Raw genomic sequence first — 24,794 nt, 5'->3', positions numbered from 1 at the left:
TTATTGATCAAATGGTTGTTAACAACAATAAAATTCTGTATAGGGGATTCAATGCACAATCATTAATCAACCCCAAGCCTAATTCTCAACATTCTCCAATCTTCTGTAGCATAACGAACAAGTTCTTACATGGTGAATAAATTCTTACATGGTGAACAGTGCAAGGGCGGTCATATCACAGAAACTCTCGGTTTTGATCACGCATCATGAACTATAAACAATCAAGTCAGATATGATTATTCATTTGATTTTTTATTTTATTTTATTTTATTTTATTTTATTGAAAGGTAGTTGACACAGTATTACATTAGTTTCAGGTGTACAACACAGTGATTTAACATTTATATACATGATAATTCTAGGTACCAGCTATCACCATACCAAGTTGTTACAATATTTTGACTATATTCCTTATGCTATACATTACATCCCGGTTACTTATTTATTTTACAATTGGAAGTGTGTACTTTTTTTTTTTTGTGAGGGCATCTCTCATATTTATTGATCAAATGGTTGTTAACCACAATAAAATTCTGTATAGGGGGGTCAATGCTCAATGCACAATCATTAATCCACCCCAAGCCTAATTTTCGTCAGTCTCCAATCTTCTGAAGCATAACGAACAAGTTCTTACATGGAGAACAAATTCTTACATAGTGAATAAGTTACATGGTGAACATTACAAGGGCAGTCATCACAGAGGCTTTTGGTTTTGATCATGCATTATGGACTATAAACAGTCAGTTCAAATATGAATATTCATTTGATTTTTATACTTGATTTATATGTGGATACCACATTTTTCTCTTTATTATTATTATTTTTAATAAAATGCTGAAGTGGTAGGTAGATACAAGATAAAGGTAGAAAACATAGTTTAGTGTTGTAAAGAGTGCAAATGTAGATGATCAGGTGTGTGCCTGTAGACTATGTGTTAATCCAAGCTAGACAAGGGCAATAAAACATACACGTATGCAGAAGATTTCTCTCAGAACAGGGTGGGGGGGGAGGTTCTAAGCCTCACCTCTGTTGATCCCCATTTTCTCACCTGATGGCCCTCCTGCGACTGTGCCTGTCTTAGGTTGTTCCTCCCTTGAGGAATCTTACCTGTCTCTGGCTAACCAGTCATCCTCCGGGGCCATACAGGGAAATGTGAAGTTGGTAAGTGAGAGAGAAGCCTTATTGTTTGAAAACGTTAGCTTTTTACTTCTTTGCATATTTTATGTCCTGTGGCTTCTATGCCCAGCATTTGTCTTGAGGTATCTTTACCACTTGGTAGAATTATGATACTCAGTAAATTCGATATGAGGCACGAATTCTACTTAAGGGTTATAATTAGGAAGGAAGAAGAAAAGCTACAGAAGTAGCAGGTGGAAGAAAACCTGGGAAGATTGATTATTTCTTTGACAGACCTTCTTGTAGAGTAACTTCAGCATGTATAGGTTTTAAACTACTAATTAAATTGCACACACACATTAACATAATAGGAGTACAGTTATGTAACCAAAGCATACCTGTAATTACCAGCCATCTCCAGTGAAACCAAGAAAACCAGTTAGGCACCTTAGGCATTTGTGAAAACTTATCTATAATATGGTGAATATTGTCCAACTGAACTTGAACAGTCTGAGAGATATCAGACAAATTAAAACAACCCATTCCTGGGGACTGCTCACATCCCATATGTTCTTTTAACAGTAAATAGTCTGTAGTTGTAAGATTTTGGAGCGCTACAATTTGCACTTCTCCTAATTCTTGGTTGAGTTCCAACAGTTTGGATCCAGTCAAATTTGTTGTTTTGCTGTATGCACAGGCCAGCTTAGATATCTCCTTCTTCATTCCCATGGCAAGTCCAGGAACCGGTGGGATGGATGCAGCTACAACTGCAGCATCGCCTGGATCTTTGTTGAAGCTTTTTGATGGTCATCTTCTGGTATAACTCTTCCAGAGAGTGCTGATGTTGGAAGTTCTTTTTCATATCGTATCTTAGTTCATTTTCAGGGTAGCCAAATTAGGCTTTGATCCTCTGTATAAACACAAACAGACCCTATGCCTACACTTTTATATGCCCTTTATATCATTGTGTAGAACTCATTGGAGGTCACCACACAGGAACTGCTTTTTTTTTTTATCATTAATCTACACTTACATGACGAATATTTTGTTTACTAGGCTCTCCCCTATACCAGGTCCCCCCTATACCCCTTTACAGTCACTGTCCATCAGCGTAACAAAATGTTGTAGAATCACTACTTGTCTTCTCTGTGTTGTACAGCCCTCCCCTTTCTCCCACCCCCCATGCATGCTAATCTTAATACCCCCCTTTTTCTCCCCCTCCCTTACCCCTCCCTACCCACCCATCCTCCCCTGTCCCTTCCCCTTTGGTACCTGTTAGTCCATTCTTGAGTTCTGTGATTCTGCTGCTATTTTGTTCCTTCAGTTTTTCCTTTGTTCTTATACTCCACAGATGAGTGAAATCATTTGGTATTTCTCTTTCTCCGCTTGGCTTGTTTCACTGAGCATAATACCCTCCAGCTCCATCCATGTTGCTGCAAATGGTAGGATTTGCCCTTCTTCTTATGGCTGAGTAGTATTCCATTGTGTATATGTACCACATCTTCTTTATCCATTCATCTATTGATGGACATTTAGGTTGCTTCCAATTCTTGGCTATTGTAAATAGTGCTGTGATAAACATAGGGGTGCATTGGTCTTTCTCATACTTGATAGCTGAATTCTTAGGGTAAATTCCTAGGAGTGCAATTCCTGGGTCAAATGGTAAGTCTATTTTGAGCATTTTGATGTACCTCCATACTGCTTTCCACAAATGGCTGAACTAATTTACATTCCCACCAGCAGTGTAGGAGGGTTCCCCTTTCTCCACAGTCTCGCCAACATTTGTTGTTGTTTGTCTATTGGATAGCAGCCATCCTTACTGGTGTGAGGTGATACCTCATTGTAGTTTTAATTTGCATTTCTCTGATAATTAGTGATGTGGAGCATCTTTTCATGTGTCTGTTGGCCATCTGTATTTCTTTTTTAGAGAACTGTCTGTTCAGTTCCTCTGCCCATTTTTTAATTGGGTTATTTGTTTTTTGTTTGTTGAGGCGTGTGAGCTCTTTATATATTCTGGACGTCAAGCCTTTATCAGATGTGTCATTTTTCAAATATATTCTTCCATACTGTAGGGTTCCTTTTTGTTCTATTGATGGTGTCTTTTGCTGTACAGAAGCTTTTCAGCTTAATATAGTCCCACTTGTTCATTTTTGCTGTTGTTTTCCTTGCCTGGGGAGATATGTTCAAGAAGAGGTCACTCATGTTTATGTCTAAGACGTTTTTGCCTATGTTTTTTTCCAAGAGTTTAATGGTTTCATGACTTACATTCAGGTCTTTGATCCATTTTGAGTTTACTTCTGTATATGGGGTTAGACAATGGTCCAGTTTCATTCTCCTATATGTAGCTGTCCAGTTTTGCCAGCACCATCTGTTGAAGAGTCTGTCATTATGCCATTGTATGTCCATGGCTCCTTTATCAAATATTAATTGACCATATATGTCTGGGTTAATGTCTGGATTCTCTAGTCTGTTCCATTGGTCTGTGGCTCTGTTCTTGTGCCAGTACCAAATTGTCTTGATTACTATGGCTTTATAATAGAACTTGAAGTTGGGGAGTGAGATCCCCCCTACTTTATTTTTCTTTCTCAGGATTGCTTTGGCTATTCGGAGTCTTTGGTGGTTCCATATGAATTTTTGAATTATTTGTTCCAGTTCATTGAAGAATGTTGCTGGTAGTTTCATAGGGATTGTATCAAATCTGTATATTGCTTTGGGCAGGATGGCCATTTTGATGATATTAATTCTTCCTAGCCACGAGCATGGGATGAGTTTCCATCTGTTAGTGTCCCCTTTAATTTCTCTTAAGAGTGACTTGTAGTTTTCAGAGTATAAGTCTTTCACTTCTTTGGTTACGTTTATTCCTAGGTATTTTATTTTTTTGATGCAATTGTGAATGGAGTTGTTTTCCTGATTTCTCTTTCTGTTGGTTCATTGTTAGTTAATAGGAAAGCCACAGATTTCTGTGTGTTGATTTTGTATCCTGCAACTTTGCTGTATTCCAATATCAGTTCTTGTAGGTTTGGGGTGGAGTCTTTAGGGTTTTTTTATGTACAGTATCATGTCATCTGCAAATAGTGACAGTTTAACTTCTTCTTTACCAATCTGGATTCCTTGTATTTTTTTGTTTTGTCTGATTGCCGTGGCTAGGACCTCCAGTACTATGTTAAATAACAGTGGGGAGAGTGGGCATCCCTGTCTAGTTCCCAATCTCAGAGGAAAAGCTTTCAGCTTCTCGCTGTTCAATATAATGTTGGCTGTGGGTTTTTCATAGATCGCCTTTATTATGTTGAGGTACTTGCCCTCTATTCCCATTTTGCTGAGAGTTTTTATCATGAATGGATTTTGAACTTTGTCAAATGCTTTTTCAGCATCTGTGGAGATGATCATGTGGTTTTTGTCTTTCTTTTTGTAGTCAAAGGTTTTTGTTTTGTTTTTTTCTGTAATTAGGGTTGGGTAAATTGGAGATTTTTTGTTTCCTACTTAATCAAGTCAATTAATGCCAAGAAATGAAACTAGGGGTTTAAAATGAGGGTTTTACTGTTGGGAAGTTGTCAATGGAGTTCACACACTGTTTTCTACTAGAGGACAAGTGTTCCCATAAAACTAGAACAGAGCCCCCTGTATCCTTTATGTGAACATGAAGCCTTCCATCTACGCAGGTATACCACGTGACTTCTTTGATTTTCATAAAGGAATGTGAACTCTAACACTCACCCATGTGGTTTCCAAAGTATACGTTTGTACTTGTGATCTAAGAATGTGGTACTACTAATAACCACTAACTTTACTGAGTGTTTACTATGTACCAGGTGTTGTATTAAGAAGTTTATATTTGTACATTATTTAATTTAATCCTCTCCACATACATAAAATAAGCATTATAATCATCCTCATTTTGTACATAACTAACTTACCTGTCATATAGCTCTGAAGTGGTGGAGCCCAGATTCAAATCCAGATGCCTCTTTTAAACACTGCACTTGAGCCCATCCTTACAAAGAGCCCAGTTGATTGGAAATGAGATGTAAGGGAGAGAACTTAAAGGCTGTGGCATCTATTTACTCCTGTATGTATTCTAAGTGGGTGGAAGTTTTCATGTTTGCATGACACACCTCAACAACCACCTGCACTAAATTATGTTTTAACATTGTTGCCTGACTTTTATGATGCTGGACACAAGAAATCTAAATTCTTCCTCTGAATTGTTGGTGAAACTATTGTGAAAGCTACTGAATAATACAATGTGCATTTATGCCCTCTACATTGTTCCCTGTAGAAATTTCTCTGAGCTTTATACAAGGTAGAAATCTTCTGCCTCCTGGAAAACTGCTATAAATCTGCCTCTCAGGTATTGTTTATATCTGCTGCTTTGTTGCCCAAAATTTTTAATATAATTTTTTGCTCTGGTAGAGCAATCATAGTGACTCCAATGGTCAAAACATTTATTTGTTTTTTTTACTTAATGCAGCTCTTTCTCTTTTTATTCTCATTTTATAGAACTCCTGTTTTTGGTATGTTACACCCTCAAGTTCTTTTAGACTAGAGTGAAAACAAACATTCTTGATATTTGGTGATTATGATAAATCCTATCTATGAATGACCAAATTTTATATTAATAAAATAACATAATTAACATTAAAATTACACTGAACTTAGTGTAACCTTTGTCCAATTATTCAAATTGCACTTTGGGATCTTTCCATAATTCTGGGATATTATTATTAATATAAATTGTTAATTATCACATAAATAACAATTAATACCAACTATAGAAGTATAGAAATGCCAGTTAAAGATTTCTAATTGACAATGATAATGACGTCAATGTAATAAAAATGATACCGTATATTGATTCATTCAGTAAAGATTAGTGAATGCCTTCTCTGTACCAGGTGAATGAAGTTCATGCTCTAGAAAAGGGGTTGTTATGGTCTGAATTGTGTCCCCCCCAAATGCATATGTTGAAGTCCTAACCCCCAGAACCTCAGAATGTGACCTTATTTGGAAAGAGAGCCATTACACAGGGAATTAAGTAGAAATGAAGTCATTAGGGTTGGCCCGAATGCAACATGACTGTGTCCTTATAAACAGGGGAGATTTGGACACAGAGGCACGCACAGAGGGAAGACAGTTATCTAGAAGCCAAGGACAGTGGCCTGGAAGCTCCTTCCCTCAGCCACAGAAGGAACCGACCCTACTGCAGCTTAATTCTGGACTTGTGACTTCCAGAGCTATGAGGCAACACATTTCTGTTTGCTTAAGATGCCTGGTGTGTGGTGTTTTGCTCCAGCATCCCATAAACTAATATGGGAGAAAGGGTTCTGAGAGGGACGAGAAGAGAATGAGTTCAAGGAGCAGAGAAGTGGCCCAGTTCATCTGGAGTCCAGTGGGTGGGGGAGAAAGAGGAAAGCAAGATCAAGGTGATGCGTGTAAACTTCTACTTAAGTCCAAAGCCAGGCCTGTGACTTTGGGATGGGCTACTTTGAGAAAGGGATCTGAAAATACAGCGGCCTAAGTAGAATAAAAGCCTGTGTTTCTTCCATTCAATGGAGCAAAGAAGGCAAGAGGTCTAGAGCTGGTATGATCCCTGCTGGCAGGAAGATCTGCCCGTTCTCATACGTGGCTTTCTTCCCTGGGCCAGCGGCAGTGCCCGGCTGCTGTCACTTCCCAGCCAGTGACAGGAGGGGGAAGGAGAAGGGAGGCAAGGAGCTTCTGTATCAGAAAACATGATTTGGAAATTGCATGTGTGGCTTCTGCTCTTAACCCACGGACCAGACTTAGCTGCGTGACCCCACCTATTGCTGTTAGTGTCAGCGATAGGTGGCCTCTAGCTATCACCTGAGGGGTCCCATTCACAGGGGTCCCCTGCACACTTGGAGAGTAGTTTTTCTAAAAGAAAGCCAGAAGGAGTAGCCTCTGGGGGACAATTAGCAGGTGCTGTCACAGCCTAACCTTAGTCAGCTGTAAGGCTGGACACATCTCTAGCTCTTCCTCAAGTCTCCGAGATGATATCTGATGGGTCTTCCATCATCTCTCCCATGATTTCCTGAGAAAATCTCTTCTAATGAGATTTGTAGCCACACAGTGGGTGCCAAGCCTTGTCTCTCATTTCCAGCATAGCCTTGAAAAATCCCCCTACCTCGCCTGCAGTAACCCCTGCCCAGTCGCCATTATATCTGCCATTGGGCCTTGTCTTGTGTCCTTCATGCCTGTGAGCTGCCAGAGGTAGGCAGTTTATGTGTTTGGCATGTTCTGCCACTGTCTAGCACTCTGAACCTTTATTGTATGTCAGAAGCACTTATTAATATTGCTGCTAATAATAGTACATAGCAGGGGTGGACTGGCTGGAACATGTAAGAAGGCAGTGTTTCCCATTATTTTGGATTCATTGTTCACTGGAACATGACAGGAGGGATAAATACAGACTTGCCTTCTCACTTCTCTTACTCAGGTTACTGATCCCATTACTAGAAGTCCTGCTTCGCTTGCATCCGTACAAACATGCAGCAAATACAGGCTGTAGGGTGTTTTCATGCTTCATTTGTGCAGACTAAAATGGAAAAGTTTCATTTCTGTGAAAGATAAAGGTTCCAACTGCAGCCCGAGGCTGTCTTGCAATGGGGTGGGCATGAAGGCTGAGTACAGGCTGAACCTCGCCTGTCTTCTTGGTTACAAAATGGAAAAGGGCATGCAGAGAAAGCAAAATCACGTGCCTTTGAGATCTGGACTCCTACTGCTCATTCTTTTACTTTAAACCTTTTCTCTGTCTAGGACTGCTTATAAATTGCTATAAATTGCTAATCTTACTGAACCCGGTTTATGTCCAGAACTATGCAGGGAGCTTTTCCTGCTTTATCCCTTTTGGACCTCATGACAACTCAGTGCTGTGGGTGCTTTGTTAACCCCATTTCATAGATGAGGACACCAAGGCTTGGAGAACTTTAGGTTACCTGGGGCAGAGGCAGAATTTGAACCCAGGTCTGAGTGACCCCTGGGCCTATGCTGGTAACCCAACACCTTGTTTCCCATTAAGACAGGCAGAGGAAAGTCTTCAATCTCCAGTGGCTTCTGCCCGCCAAGGCCTGGCAGTTCATGGCCGTCCCTGCTGTGGGAAGCAAGGGCACCAGTCTGGGGAACTCCACTTTCTTTCTCTGTGATTAAGCTGATGTAGACCTGTTCCCACTTCCTCTTTCCCTTCATAACTACAGCACCCTGCCTGATTCCTGACACAGCAGGCTGCTGTTTGGCTCCCTGGTCAGTCACTGGCTACCGCACAGCACTGCTTTCCATGCTTCACCCTCAGGGCTTCAGTGGCCTTTTCAGGTTTGACTTGGCCATTTTTGGTTGGCCCAGCATCTCAGATACACTGGACTGTGCTCTGAGCTCTGAAATGGGTTCATAGATGAACTGATGGTTGGAGTCTCCTGTAGTCCTACCTTAAGAAACTGAGTCTGCAAAAACATCACCTTCAAAACCTATCTGCTGAGGGTGGCGCATCTATCATGCTGTGGAGGCACTCATGCACCAGAAATTGCTATAAATTGCTAATCTTATTGAACCTGGTTTATGTCCAGAACTATGCAGGGAGCTTTTCCTGCTTTATCCCTTTTGGACCTCATGATAACTCATTGCTGTGGGAGCCCAGGGTTCAGATGAAGCTATGTTTTCCTGAGCTCCTGCCATGAGTGAAGTACTGTGTCAGATGCTTTTGCCTACCTCATTCATATAAACCTCAACATTACTCTGTGAGATAGGTTAATTGGTATTTTACCTGTGAGAAAACTGAGGCTAGGTAGCCTAAATGGCTTCTCAAAGGCTATTTGCTTTTAAGTGGGATCTCTAGTCTCCAATTCCAATGTTCTTTTCTTATCTCTGCTATTAATTTACTTTGTAATCTTAGGGAAAAAAGCCTTATTTTCATATCTTTAAAATGATGGGGTTAGATCAGACAGTGTTTTCTAATTGTGCTCCAAGGTGGTTATGGCCACAGGCTTTTGAGCTACTTACACTTGGATTTGAGTCTCAACTTTTTAAACCACTTAAGCAGTCAGAAAACTTACTGAACACCTACTATGTGTCAGGCATTGTTCTAGCCAAAAGGGGATAAATCAAAAATAAAGTCTCTGATCTCAGGGTGGCCTTGGTAGGAGCTGGAGGAGAGAGAGAAACAAGCAAGTAGGAAGACAGTGTTATTGAGAAACCCAATAACGGAAGCAATGATGTATCACAGAATATGGGGGTTACTTTAATTAGGGTAGCTAGGGAGAAGTTCTATGAGTTAAGACTTGAAAGGGGGAGGAGCTAAGTCAGGAGCATTCCAGGCAGAGGAGAAAGCAGGTAAAAAGGTCCTGAGGCAGAACTGAGCTCCGGACAGTCAAGAAAGAGAAAGAAGTGCTTTATTGCTGATGCAGAGCCATCAAGGGAGAAAGTGAACAAAGAAAATAGGAATGAAGAAATTACATAGGACCTGTAAGGACTTGAAAGTAAAAAGTGGTAACTTTAATAATAATTACTACTAATAAATTCACTAATGAAATTACCAATTTGCAAAACCTCTACTGTGCCTTTTATTCACATAAAATAAGGAGTTATATAGTGGCCTCAAGCAACTTACCAAAATTTGCTAAAATTCAATTTCCTTATCTGTTAAGTAGTGTTGACAATAGTATCCATTTCGTGGAGGTGCTGGGAAGAGTAAATGAATTAGCTTCCAGTATGGCTCAGAGTCCCCACTTAGAGATCTCTGGCTGCTTGTCAGGCTCAGGAGGACCGCGACTCCCAGCTAAAGCCTCAGGAGCCAAGAGCTCCAGAGAGTCAATCAGGAGTGAAGGCAGAGTAGTTCTGAAAGGACCACGGCGGTCAGGTAGATATGTGAATGGATTCACAGCTACCTTCTCAGGGTGTTGACAGGCAGGTTAATTCACTGTCTGCGTTGAACTCTGTGTCTCACTGGGAGCCCAATTTAAGATTATCCTCTAGGCAGTACTAGGGAGAGTAAGTGCAAGGCCTAGGGGAAGGTTATTTGTGGTAGACCACTAGGCAGCTACTTTCTCACCCTTTTCCAGGCCAGCAGAGTTCACTGCCCATCACAGAGGCAGAAAATGCAGGTTTTCACTCTCTCTGCCTTGGCTGCAGCTCTGACAATAGTCATGTGATCCAGTATCGGCTAGTTAAATCAGAGAAAAACTCTACTGAGGAAATTTTAGACAAGATATAATCTATGTGATACAAGGAAGAGATAAGAGGAAAAGCTGCATCTCCCTCTTCCTACCTTTGAATGTGCTTTTGTCAGGACATGATATATGGAACTTTGGCAGCCATCTTGCAATAACGAGGGAGAGTGCCAAGAGATTCTCAGAGGAGCCCTGACGTGGTTGAGCCACTGATCCTGCTTGGATCGCCTCTCCCCAGACCACTTGTTATGCAAGAAAAATTAATTCCTTTAATTTAAGACCATATTAGCTGGATACTCCATTACGTGCAATTGGGAACATCCTAATACATTTCTGCTCCCTTCTACGTTCTTCCATTACCCTCTCCTTTGGAAAAAATCAGAGCCCTAACTCCACGTGCTTAGTAATGCCCATAATTCCTTAAACAGGAGCCAAGGCCTTGCATTTCTAGGATGTCCTTGGGTCTAATCTTCCCAGGACCCTTTGGGACAGCTCTGATTTATTCCTATTGTCCTGGTGTAATTTGAAGGGTGCTAAAATGTTCCTGGATGGATGACAAATTATCCAGCCACTCTATTTCTTTTCAGAGAGAAAAAGCATAAGTGTGAATACCACAGCAAGAGACAGAACATACAGCTTTCAATCCACAATAAGGGGGTAAATAAATAGCCAACACCAGGGCTCTGGGAGGTGGGGCATGGAGGGAGAACACTGGGCGACAGGGACTCCCTAGAGCAGGGATAAGGCCCAGGACTAAGAAACTAGGTGCTCTAAAGGCAAACTTCACCCACTTCCTAGATTTCCAGTGATCCGTTCCCTTTCTAAGAACATACAGAGCCTTCTGTTTCTTCTCTGCTCTCCTTTCACGCAATCCCAATCCACCTGCACCCCTGGGCTCACTGGAGCCTACCCTTCAGCAAAGAATACAAATTCTTGCCTGAGTCCAGATAACCCTGTTTTTTTTAAAAATCTTTCCAAGGTCCCCACAAGAATGACAAAGGTATTATATAAAGTGATAAAGTCACTCTCACTCATGCTATTTCAGGTCCATTTTTTCCAGACTTTTTCAACCCCCTCAAAGCTTGAAGGTATTTGGAATGTACCCCATTACCTCTCCTTGCTTTTCGAGCACACTCCCTGACCCCAAATAAGTGAAACTTAGATCTGCCTCAGCCTCTCCCCAGTCAGCTGATGATGTTTCACCTGCCTCTGGTGCTAATAAAAACAAATCATAAATAGGGCAGCTTATCCAAGCTGGCAACAAGTATTTAAGTGCATAAATTAGCCTTGATTTAAATTATACCAGCTCATTATCTGTGAGAAAACCTGGCTACCCCATAAGCCTATTAGAATGATGAGCTTTGTGCTGCAGCCCCAACAGCCGTCCCTGGGGAGCTGGATCCAGGAATAGAATGAGCCCATGTGCTCCCAGCAGCAGCACAAAGCAGTGAGGCAGCCAGCTAGAGAGGGCTGCAGTTTCCAGCCTGCCTGCTGGGCCAGGGCCAGGCTGGAGGCCTTGACAGCCAATGACCTGATTCTTCCTGATTCTTAAATGGCAACACAGTACAGGAGACGAGCTTCTTTCATCTTGCCTTCGTGTCTGACCATCAAGGTGACAATGAGGGCTTGTGTAGCAGCAGGAAGCAGGAGTAATGCTTAAGGGCCCAGGGGCCACAGAGGACACGTGGCTGGGTTGGAAAGGTACTTGGGCTGTGATCCCTGCAGATTTGTAATCACTTATAACCTAGTCTATGGAAAATTGATCAGCCACTCGGAGGAAGCACTTTAATCCTCAGAGAAAACCTCTTAATTTATCCAGTAATAATTACCTGAGTGCCTACTACATACTAGGCACTGAACTAAGATCAGATTCTACAAGAATGAACAAAACACAATCCTTGTCCCTAAGAAGCTTTCAGTATACAAGGAATTTTAGACACTAGTTATAATATAAAATATTATGCTACTGGTAAAAAAAGTTATCCAAGAAGATGTCTGTCTGTTTCAATGTCACATGAAAGCACTGTCCAATAGGCGAGCCCACAGGTCATCTGACACCTGGATTTGGCTAGCTATTACTACTAGTTAGGGGCTATACCTTGGAAATTAGATCTCAATTCATAGGAATTCAATGATCTGCAAATGATTATTGTCTGGTATAGAGATAGATGATTTCTGTCATTTGGAAAAGACAACTAACGGCTATGATTTTTATTGCCTATAGGACATCACACTGCATTCAGTTTTATATCTAAGTTAGCAATCTTACTACAGCATTCTTTTTTTTCATTGATTAAATATAAATCAGTTTCTCATATGTTCCTTTGATGCAGCTTTACCATCCTGCTGGGTCCCTCATTATTTAGGTAAATGACTGTTTGGCACTGATTCATGATATATTTGTTTGAGAGTTGTGCCTTTAACTTCCTGGAAATTATACTTTGACACTACCTGAGAGGTAAGGTGCTAAAGGGTCACAGACGAGGGACACCAAACCCTGTCTTGGGGATTTAGGGAAGATTTCCCAGAGGAGTCATCTAAAGTCAGACACAAAGGGTGAAGGGGTAAATTAGGCAAAGATGGCAGGGTAGTGTGGTAGAAAGAAAGAAATAGCTTATGCAAAGGCAAGAGACAGACACCTGCAAGAAGATGCTGTGAAGCCCAGGTATGTGGGAGGTGAGAGGCAAGGCTGGAGAGGTAAGCAACAGTCTGCTCGGGGAGGTCCTCAGTGCTATGCCGAGGAGCTTGGTTATTTATACAGAGGCCATCAGGGAGTCACGAAGGAGTTTTTAAATGGGCACAAGTCACGGTTCGATTTGGCTCCTGGGTTCCCTGTTTCATAATATAGGGGGAAATGACATTCATGTGTAGACTAATTACAGCTTGCTGCAGTAGATTATACAATTCATATATAATTCTGGTTCACTCCAGTTTGCTCTATAAGTAGAATTAAAAGATAACAGGAATGTCTAACAATGGATATTTACCATTTATAAGCTTTCTTTTCCCTATTCTGGTCAAAAGTAAAAACAGCAGAATGAGATACACAAAAAAAGCAAGGCTAACATATTTCAAAATGAAACTCAAAGCAGTGGACAAATCAGAGCTGGAGGAGGAGCCTCCGGAGACCAGCTACTAGATGAAAATTGCTTTGGTCAGAAAGGTTGCTGCTTCCTTCAAGTTTCCTTGGCCAGATGTTTCCATGTCAGCAGTAAATTACAAAAGCAATTTTGCATTTCTGAAACAAGGGGACACTTATCTGGTTGTGATACAGCTCGCCAAGGACTTTGCAGCGATCATAGCACTTCTGTTTCTCATTTCATTTCATCGTCACAAGAGCCTGTGCAGCTGAGAGGATGAATGCTGGCATTTCCATTTCACAGACGGAGAAGCCGGGGCCCAGAACAGTTAGTGCTTTGCCCAGTCATCACAAGTTAGAGCCAGAAAGAAGATCTGGTTACTAGTGGTCTGTCTGACACTACCATGGAAATTTTACCTAGTAGGTGTTTAATAAATTAAATGAAGAAACAATTCTGTTCTTTCTTCCTTAGTTGTATTAAATATATAATTATACTTCTATGTGTTTATTTATTTATTAACATCACTAAGTTATAAGCTCCATTAGGGCCATTTTCTATCTCTGTATAACAAATAGCCCTAAAAGCCCTTGAACCAATAATTCATTATTTCTCATGATTCTGTGAGTAAGGAATTTGGACAGGGCTCAGCTGGTTGATTCTTTAGTTCCTCATGGGGTCAGCAGTGCTCACTCAACTGTATTATGCTGGTGGTTGGGTTGGACTAAGTGATGGCTAATTTTCTGTGTCACCTTGGCTGTACTACAGGGCCCTGATATTTGGTCAAACATTATTCTGTTGTTTCTACAGGGTGTTTTTGGATGAGATTAACATTTATATTAGCAGACTGAGTAAAGCAGGCTGCCCACCATAACGTGGGTGGGCCTCTCTAAAACAGTTAAAGGTCTGAATAGAGCCAAACACTGGCCTTCCCCAAGCAGGAAGAAATTCTCCAATAGACTGCATTTGAGCTTAAACAGCCACATCTGTACTTCCTTGGTTCTCCAGTCTGGCCAACCCTACAGATTTTGGATTTGTCAGACTCTGAAATCATGTAGACCAATTCCTTAATCTCTCTCTCTCTCACACACACACACACACACACACATACATGTGCACCTTGGTGCTTCTCCGTGTGGCCACTCTTTCTTCACATGGCAATCCTGGGCTTCCTCATGGCATGGCAGTCTCAGGGTGGTCAGACTAGTTACGTGGCAGCTGAGATGTAAGAAAAGTGAAAGCTGCCAATCCTCTTAAACCCTGGGCTTTGAAGTGTCAGAATATCTCTCTTGTCCTGTATTCTATTTATCAAAGCAAGTCACATCACCAGCTCAGATTCAAGGTCAGTGTAAACAGACTTCACCTATTGATGAGAGAATTGAGAGTCTCATTGCAAAAGATAAGAGGAATGAGGGGGGTGGAGCCAAGATGGTGGTGTGAGTAGAGCAGCAGAAATCTCCTCCCAAAACCACATATATCTATGAAAATATAACAAAGACAACTCTTCCTAAAATAGAGACCAGAGGACACAGGACAACATCCAGACCACATCCACACCTGAGAGAACCCAGCGCCTTGCGAAGGGGGTAAGATACAAGCCCCGACCTGGCGGGACCTGAGCGCCCCTCCCCCCAGCTCCCAGCGGGTAGAGAGGAGTCAGCAGGGAGGGAGAAGGAGCCCAGGACTGCTGAACACCCAGACCCAGCCATCCGGACCAGAGCGCAGACACAGTGCATGTGTGGGGTCCTGGATACTAGGGAAACAGGGCGGCAGGACCAGTGAGCGGGTGCCTGAGGCTGACGCCGGAGAACAAAGAAACAGGAGTGGCCATTGGTTTTTTTTTTGTTTTTTTTTTTTTGGAGAGTGCTTTTTGGAAGTCTTAAAGGGACAGGGACGCCAATACTAGGGAAACAGGGAAGCAAGACCCTTGAGCGGGTGCCTGAGACTAGCACCTGAGGACAAAGATAATTGTGCTTTTTTCTTTTTTAAAAAAATTATTTATTTAATTTTGTTGTTGTTTTGGTTTGGAGAGTGCTTTTTGGAAGTCTTAAAGGCGCAGGGCAGGACACTTAGTCCAGAGGCAGGGAATCTTGGGTTCTCTGGGCACTCTAATTCCCTGGGCAGCAGGGTGCACAGAGGCCCCTTACGGAGATAAATAGCCTCCCAGCCACTCCCCCTCCAACGGAGCTCCACCATTTTGGAGCAGCGGCCCAAGCCAGGCCATGCCCACAGCTACAGCAGAGATAAACTCCATAGCAGCCAGGCAGGAAGCAGAAGCCCTGTCTGCACACAGCTGCCCAGCACAAGCCACTAGAGGTCGCTGTTATTCCAGGAGAGGAAGGCCACAAACCAACAAGAAAGAAAGCTCTCCAGCTGTCACTCGTACCAGCTCTGCAAACTATCTCTATCACCATGAAAAGGCAAACCTACAGGCAGACAAAGATCACAGAGACAACACCTGAGGAGACAGATCTAACCAGTCTTCCTGAAAAAGACTTCAAAATAAAAATCATAAACATGCTGACAGAGATGCAGAGAAATATGCAAGAGCTAAGGGATGAAGTCCGGAGGGAGATCACAGATGCCAGGAAGGAAATTACAGAAGTGAAACAAACCCTGGAAGGATTTATAAGCAGAATGGATAAGATGCAAGAGGCCATTGAAGAAATAGAAACCAGAGAACAGGAACGTATAGAAGCTGACATAGAGAGAGATAAAAGGATCTCCAGGAACGAAACAATACTAAAGAAAACTATGTGACCAATCCAAAAGGAACAATATCCATATTATAGGGGTACCAGAAGAAGAAGAGAGAGGAAAAGGGATAGAAAGTGTCTTTGAAGAAATAATTGCTGAAAACTTCTCCAAACTGGGGGAGGAAATAATCAAACAGACCACAGAAATACACAGAACCCCCAACAGAAAGGATCCAAGGAGGACAACACCAAGACACATAATAATTAAAATGGCAAGGATCAAGGACAAGGAAAGAGTTTTAAAGGCAGCTAGAGAGAAAAAGGTCACCTATAAAGGAAAACCCATCAGGCTAATGTCAGACTTCTCGACAGAAACCCTAAAGGCCAGAAGAGAATGGCATGATATATTTAATGCAATGAAACAGAAGGGCCTTGAACCAAGGATACTGTATCCAGCATGACTATCATTTAAATATGATGGCAGGATTAAACAATTCCCAGACAAGCAAAATCTGAGGGAATTTGCTTCCCACAAACCACCTCTACAGGGCATCTTACAGGGACTACTCCAGATGGGAGCACTCCTAAAAAGAGCACAGAACAAAACACACAACATATGAAGAATGGAGGAGGAGGAATAAGACAGGAGAGAAGAAAAGAATCTCCAGACAGTGTATATAACAGCTCAATAAGTGAGCTAAGTTATGCAGTAAGATACTAAAGAGGCTAACCTTGAACCTTTGGTAACCAAGAATCTAAAGCCTGCAATGGCAATAAGTACATATCTCTCAATAGTCACCCTAAATGTAAATGGACTTAATACACCAATCAAAAGACACAGAGTAATACAATGGATAAAAAAGCAAGACCCATCTATATGCTGCTTACAAGAAACTCACCTCAAACCCAAAGACATGCACAGACTAAAAGTCAAGGGATGGAAAAACATATTTCAGGCAAACAACAGTGAGAAGAAAGCAGGGGTTGCAGTACTAATATCAGACAAAATAGACTTCAAAACAAAGAAAGTAACAAGAGATAAAGGACACTACATAATGATAAAGGGCTCAGTCCAACAAGAGGATATAACCATTCTAAATATATATGCACCCAACACAGGAGCACCAGCATATGTGAAACAAACACTAACAGAACTAAAGAGGGAAATAGACTGCAATGTATTCATTTTAGGAGACTTCAACACACCACTCACCCCAAAGGATAGATCCACCGGGCAGAAAATAAGTACGGACACAGAGGCACTGAACAACACACTAGAACAGAAGGACCTAACAGACATCTATAGAACTCTACATCCAAAAGCAACAGGATATACATTCTTCTCAAGTGCACATGGAACATTCTCCAGAATATACCACATACTAGCCCACAAAAAAAGCCTCAGTAAATTCCAAAATATTGAAATTCTACCAACCAACTTTTCAGACCACAAAGGTATAAAACTAGAAATAAATTCTACAAAGCAAAAAAAAAGGCTCACAAACAGAGGGAGGCTTAACAACATGCTTCTAAATAATCAATGGATCAATGAACAAATCAAAATAGAGATCAAGGAATATATAGAAACAAATGACAACAACAACACAAAGCCTCAAACTCTGCGGGACGCAGCGAAAGCAGTCTTAAGAGGAAAGTATATAGTGATCCAGGCACACTTGAAGAAAGAAGAACAGTCCCAAATGAATAGTCTAACATCACAATTATCGAAACTGGAAAAAGAAGAACAAATGAGGCCTAAAGTCAGCAGAAGGGGGGACATAATAAAGATCAGAGAAGAAATAAATAAAATTGAGAAGAATAAAACAATAGCAAAAATCAATGAAACCAAGAGATGGTTCTTTGAGAAAATAAACAAAATAGATAAGCCTCTAGGCAAACTTATTAAGACAAATAGAGAATCAACACAAATCAACAGAATCAGAAATGAGAATGGAAAAATCACAACAGACTCCACAGAAATACAAAGAATTATTAAAGACTACTATGAAAACCTATATGCCAGCAAGCTGGAAAACCTAGAAGAAAAGGACAACTTCCTAGAAAAATACAACCTCCCAAGACTGACCAAGGAAGAAACACAAAAGTTAAACAATCCAATTACGAGCAAAGAAATTGAAACGGTAATCAAAAAAGTACCCAAGAACAAAACCCCGGGGCCGGACGGATTTACCTCGGAATTTTATCAGACACACAGAGAAGACATAATACCCATTCTCCTGAAAGTGTTCCAAAAAATACAAGAGGAGGGAATACTCCCAAACTCATTCTATGAAGCCAACATCACCCTAATAGCAAAACCAGGCAAGGACCCCACCAAAAAAGAGAATTACAGACCAATATCCCTGATGAATGTAGATGCAAAATACTCAATAAAATATTAGCAAACAGAATTCAACAGCATATCAAAAGGATCATACACCATGACCAAGTGGGATTCATCCCAGGGATGCAAGGATGGTACAATATTTGAAAATCCATCAACATTGTCCACCACATTAACAAAAAGAAAGACAAAAACCACACGATCATCTCCATAGATGCTGAAAAAGCATATGACAAAATTCAGCATCCATTCATGATAAAAACTCTCATCAAAATGGGAATAGAGGGCAATTACCTCAACATAATAAAGGCGATATATGATAAACCCACAGCCCACATTATACTAAACAGCGAGAAGCTGAAAGCATTTCCTCTGAGATTGGGAACTAGACAGGGATGCCCACTCTCCCCACTGTTATTTAACATAGTACTAGAGGTCCTAGCCACAGCAATCAGACAAAACAAAGAAATACAAGGAATCCAGATTGGTAAAGAAGAAGTCAAACTGTCACTATTTGCAGATGATATGATATTGTACATAAAAACCCTAAAGACTCCACCCCAAAACTACTAGAACTGATATCGGAATGCAGCACAGTTGCAGGATACAATATTAACACACAGAAATCTGTAGCTTTCCCATACACTAACAATGAACCAATAGAAAGAGAAATCAGGAAAACAATTCCATTCACAATTGCATCAAAAAGAATAAAATACCTAGGAATAAACCTAACCAAAGAAGTGAAAGACCTATACCCTGAAAACTACAAGCCACTCTTAAGAGAAATTAAAGGGGACACTAACAAACGGAAACTCATCCCATGCTCATGGCTAGGAAGAATTAATATCATCAAAATGGCCATCCTGCCCAAAGCAATATACAGATTTGATGCAATCCCTCTCAAATTACCAGCAACATTCTTCAATGAACAGGAACAAATAATTCAAAAATTCATATGGAAACACCTAAGACCCTGAATAGCCAAAGCAATCCTGAGAAGAAGAATAAAGTAGGGGGGATCTCACTCCCCAACTTCAAGCTTTACTACAAAGCCATAGTAATCAAGACAATTTGGTACTGGCACAAGAACAGAGCCACAGACCAGTGGAACAGATTAGAGACTCCAGAAATTAACCCAAACATATATGGTCAATTAATATTTGATAAAGGAGCCATGGACGTACAATGGCGAAATGACAGTCTCTTCAACAGATGGTGCTGGCAAAACTGGACAGCTACATGTAGGAGAATGAAACTGGACCATTGTCTAACCCCATATTCAAAAGTAAACTCAAAATGGATCAAAGACCTGAATGTAAGTCATGAAACCATAAAACTCTTAGAAGAAAACATAGGCAAAAACGTTTTAGACATAAACATGAGTGACCTCTTCTTGAACATATCTCCCCGGGCAAGGAAAACAACAGCAAAACTGAACAAGTAGGACTATATTAAGCTGAAAAGCTTCTGTACAGCAAAAGACACCATCAATAGAACAAAAAGGAACCCTACAGTATGGGAGAATATATTTGTAAGTGACAGATCCGATAAAGGCTTGACGTCCAAAATATATAAAGAGCTCACATGCCTCAACAAACAAAAAACAAATAACCCAATTAAAAAATGGGCAGAGGAACTGAACAGACAGTTCTCTAAGAAAGAAATACAGATGGCCAACAGACACATGAAAAGATGCTCCACATCGCTAATTATCAGAGAAATGCAAATTAAAACTACAATGAGGTATCACCTCACACCAGTAAGGATGGCTGTCATCCAAAAGACAAACAACAACAAATGTTGGCGAGGCTGTGGAGAAAGGGGATCCCTCCGACACTGCTGGTGGGAATGTAAATTAGTTCAACCATTGTGGAAAGCAGTATGGAGGTACATCAAAATGCTCAAAACAGACTTACCATTTGACCCAGGAATTCCACTCCTAGGAATTTACCCTAAGAATGCAGCAATCAAGTTTGAGAAAGACAGATGCACTCCTATGTTTATCGCAGCACTATTTACAATAGCCAAGAATTGGAAGCAACCTAAATGTCCATCGGTAGATGAATGGATAAAGAAGATGTGGTACATATACACAATGGAATACTACTCAGCCATAAGAAAAGGGCAAATCCTACCATTTGCAGCAACATGGATGGAGCTGGAGGGTATTATGCTCAGTGAAATAAGCCAAGCAGAGAAAGAGAAATACCAAATGACTTCACTCATCTGTGGACTATAAGAACAAAGGAAAAACTGAAGGAACAAAATAGCAGCAGAATCACAGAACTCAAGAATGGACTAACAGGTACCAAAGGGAAAGGGACGGGGGAGGATGGGTGGGTAGGGACGGATAAGGGAGGGAAGAAGAAGGGGGGTATTAATATTAGCATGCATGGGCGGGTGGGAGAAAGGGGAGGGCTAAACAACACAGAGAAGACAAGTAGTGATTCTACAACATTTTGCTATGCTGATTGACAGTGACTGTAAAGGGGTTTATAGTGGGGACCTGGTATAGGGGAGAGCCTAGTAAACATAATATTAGTCATGTAAGTGTAGATTAATGATAAGAAAAAAAAAACAGTTCCTGTGTGGTGACCTCCAATGAGTTCTACACAATGGTATAAAGGGCATATCAAAGTGAGGGCAAAGGGTCTGTTTGTGTTTATACAGAGGATCAAAGCCTAATTTGGCTACCCAGAAAATGAACTAAGATACGATATGAAGAAGAACTTCCAACATCAGCACTCTCTGGAAGAGTTATACCAGAAGATGACCATCAAAAAGCTTCAACAAAGATCCAGGCGATGCTGCAGTTGTAGCTGCATCCATCCCACCGGTTCCTGGACTTGCCATTGGAATGAAGAAGGAGATATCTAAGCTGGCCTGCGCTTTCATTAAAGCAACAAATTTGACTGGATCTATACTGTTGGAACTCAACCAAGAATTAGGAGAAGTGCAAGTTGTAGCGCTCCAAAATCTTACGACTACAGACTATCTACTGTTAAAAGAACATATGGGATGTGAACAGTTCCCAGGAATGGGTTGTTTTAATTTGTCTGATTTCTCTCAGACTGTTCAAGTTCAGTTGGACAATATCCATCATATCATACACAAATTTTCACAAATGCCTAGGATGCCTAACTGGTTTTCTTGGCTTCACTGGAGATGGCTGGTAATTATAGATCTGCTTTGGTTATGTAACTATATTCCTATTATGTTAATGTGTGTGCACAATTTAATTAGTAGTTAAAACCTATACATGCTTAAGTTACTCTACAAGAAGATATGTCAAAGAAATAATCAAGCCTCCCATGTTTTCTTCCGCCTGCTACTTCTATAGCTTTTCTTCTTCCTTCCTAATTACAACCCTTTCGTAGAATTCGTGCCTTATGTCGAATTCACCGAGTATCATAATTCCTCCAAGTGGTAAAGATACCTCAAGACAAATGCTGGGCATAGAAGCCACAGGACATAAATCTTCAAAGAAGTAAAGAGCTAACCTTTTAAAAAAATATTGCTTCTGTCTCACTTACCAACTTTACATCTCCCTGTATGGCCCTGGAAGATGACTGGTTAGCCAGAGATGGATAAGATTCCTCAATGGAGGAACAACCTAAGACAGCCACAGTTGCAGGGGGGCCATCAGGTGAGAAATTGTGGATCAACAGTGGTGAGGCTTAGAACCTCACCCACCCCTGTTTTAAGAGAAATCTTCTGCATCCGTGGGTGTTTTAATGCCCTTGTCTAGCTTGGATTAACACATAGTCTACAGGCACACACCTGATCATCTACAATTGCTCTCTTACAACACTAAACTATGTTTTCTACCTTTATCTTGCATCTACCTACCACTTCAGCATTTTATTAAAAATAATAATAATAATAATAATAATAATAAAGGGAGAAATGTGGGATCCACATATAAATCAAGTATAAAAATCAAACGAATATTCATATTTGACCTGATTGTTTATAGTTCGTTATGCGTGATCAAAACCGAAAGTTTCTGTGATGACTGCCCTTGTACTGTTCACCATGTAAGAACTTATTCACTATGTAAGAATTTGTTCACCATGTAAGAACTTGTTCGTTATGCTTTAGAATATTGGAGACTGACAAGAATTATGCTTGAGATGGATTAATGATTGTGCATTGAGCATTGACTCCCCTATACAGAATTTTATTGTTGTTAACAACCATTTGATCAATAAATATGAGAGATGCCCTCTCAAAAATAAATAAATAAATAAATAAATAAACCTAGTCACAACAACATACACACAAAAAAAAAGATAAGAGGAATGAAAGATATTACTTAGTTTTTAGGTACAGTGTGAAATAGGCAGGGACCATGTTTTGTTCCTTACAACCTAGAGTTGTTGGCAATATTAAATGCACAATGTATACACACAGCAGAGCACAATACATATTCCTTGAAAAAATATGTGTTTATGTCTGTTTGAATGTACAATATGCCCTGTGTTATGACAGTAGCTCTAAAGACCCATGTGGCTTCATATACCCTTAGGTGACACCTCGTGTATACCAACAAATAATGCTTTGAGGAGCAAAGTAAGGCTGCAGTTAAGACTGTGGGTTTTAGAGTGAGATCATAGGGCTCCACATCCAGGCTCCACTATTGTGTGATCTTGGATAAGTTATTTATCCTTTCTGTGCTTCAGTGTCCTCAGCTATAAAAGCTTACATTGATAATACCTACTTACCGCTTAGGATGGTTGTATGCCGTAATAAGGCAAGTGAGATATGAGTAAAGGGAATAGTACGAGTTTAGTAAATTACTAGTAATTTTGTTATTAAATTATAAATGATTGTTACTAGACTTCTGCCCATGTTTACATACTGCTGACTACACTATGTATCTCTTCCTCTCTGTCCATGCATAGCTTTCTCCCTCTTTATTTCTCTCTGAACACTGCTATTCCATCTGTGGCCACAGTCTCTTAGCAAGCCACCACCATGCCACATCATTTGGAGTTGTGGTTATTTATCGATGCACTTGGGTATGTAGGGAGACAAAAATAACAGTTGGTGTTGCTGCATGTCATCATTTCCTTTGACACATGCTTGGGTCCTTCTGTGCAGCTCCTTACTCTCTCTTACTCCCCATGGCCTGCTTCCTGACACTGCTTTCAGACGGACATTATCTGGTGGTGGGCTGTTGGCCTCAGACAGACTTTATCTGGTGGGGCCGGGGGCCAGGGTCCTGGTGAGGCCGCCTCCCAAAGCCCACACCCGGATGGCTCTGTTAATCGCCCAAGAAGCAGGATGTGTTGCTGGGAGTCGTTCTGGCTTATGGTGAGCAAGTTGCCTGTAGTCCTGAGGTGCAAACCTTCAGTTCTTTTTTGGTGCTGTGCTCTATCTTTTAGGGCTCCTGGCTTTCTGGACCAGGCACTGAAGTCAAGATGAATGAGTCTGGTTCTGAATCTAGCTTTGTCTTGGATTCTGTATGCCTGGGTTTAGTTGGCCTCTATATCTCAGTATGTTTGACAAAGGTTCTATTAGTCCTTCTTTGCTGCTTCTATATTGTTTCTGTCATCTGGGTTATAAAGAGCTATGAAGTTTTGACAATTCATTATTTGATTTGTGGCAAATGGCTCCCTTATTTCCAAGATTCCCATATTTGCCAGGATTACTCTCTAGTATACAGCGTTACCTACTCTTTGGAATGTATAGTGCTTGTAGCAGGGCTACCATACATGGTTGTTTAAATTGGGCACTGCACAACGGTGCTCAGCCAAGTGGGCTGGTGGGGGTTGAAATATAGCCCATGCTTGGCTTACCGATTCCTGCACCCTGGTTCAGACTGAAGGAGCACCTTTCTCTAAGTTGCCCAAAGTAATGATATGAATGTTCAGCAGCCCTTCTTGGTAGGATATATTGAAGGGTTCACCCTATACAGGAGGTGAAAATCATGTTGGCAGTTAGAAATGGATCTTTGGCATGTTTACTCTCAAGGGGAGACATTTGGTACAAAGCAGCTCAATTCAGAGCTATAAAGACTTCTTTCTACCTTTCAACCTCATTGTCAGAACATCTGTGAAATGCCTGGATGATATGCATTTATCCAAGTCTGCACTAGAATGAGTCTCTATTTCCATTTTCTACCATAAATACTTCTTAATGGACTTGGAAACTCAGCATTAGTGTCTGTCTGGTTTCTGTGAAACTCTGTGTCCTTCATTAGGAACTGAGGTTTTATGAAGTATCACAATGTCACTCACAGCAACAAGGCAGCTCAAATCCTGAGTGCTGTTCTTCCTGAAAGGTGGCTGTTCAGGTGAATGGATGGTGGCGTGAGCCCTGCCTTGCAGTCTGTTATCTCCTCCTTTTTAGAGTTTGAATTCATTCATTCATTCACTCATTC

The sequence above is a fragment of the Manis javanica genome, chromosome 10 (genome assembly GCF_040802235.1).
Source record: "Manis javanica isolate MJ-LG chromosome 10, MJ_LKY, whole genome shotgun sequence".
Classification (NCBI taxonomy): Eukaryota; Metazoa; Chordata; class Mammalia; order Pholidota; family Manidae; genus Manis; species Manis javanica.
The sequence above is the reverse complement of the archived record's forward strand: the minus strand, read 5'-3'. Positions refer to the sequence as shown.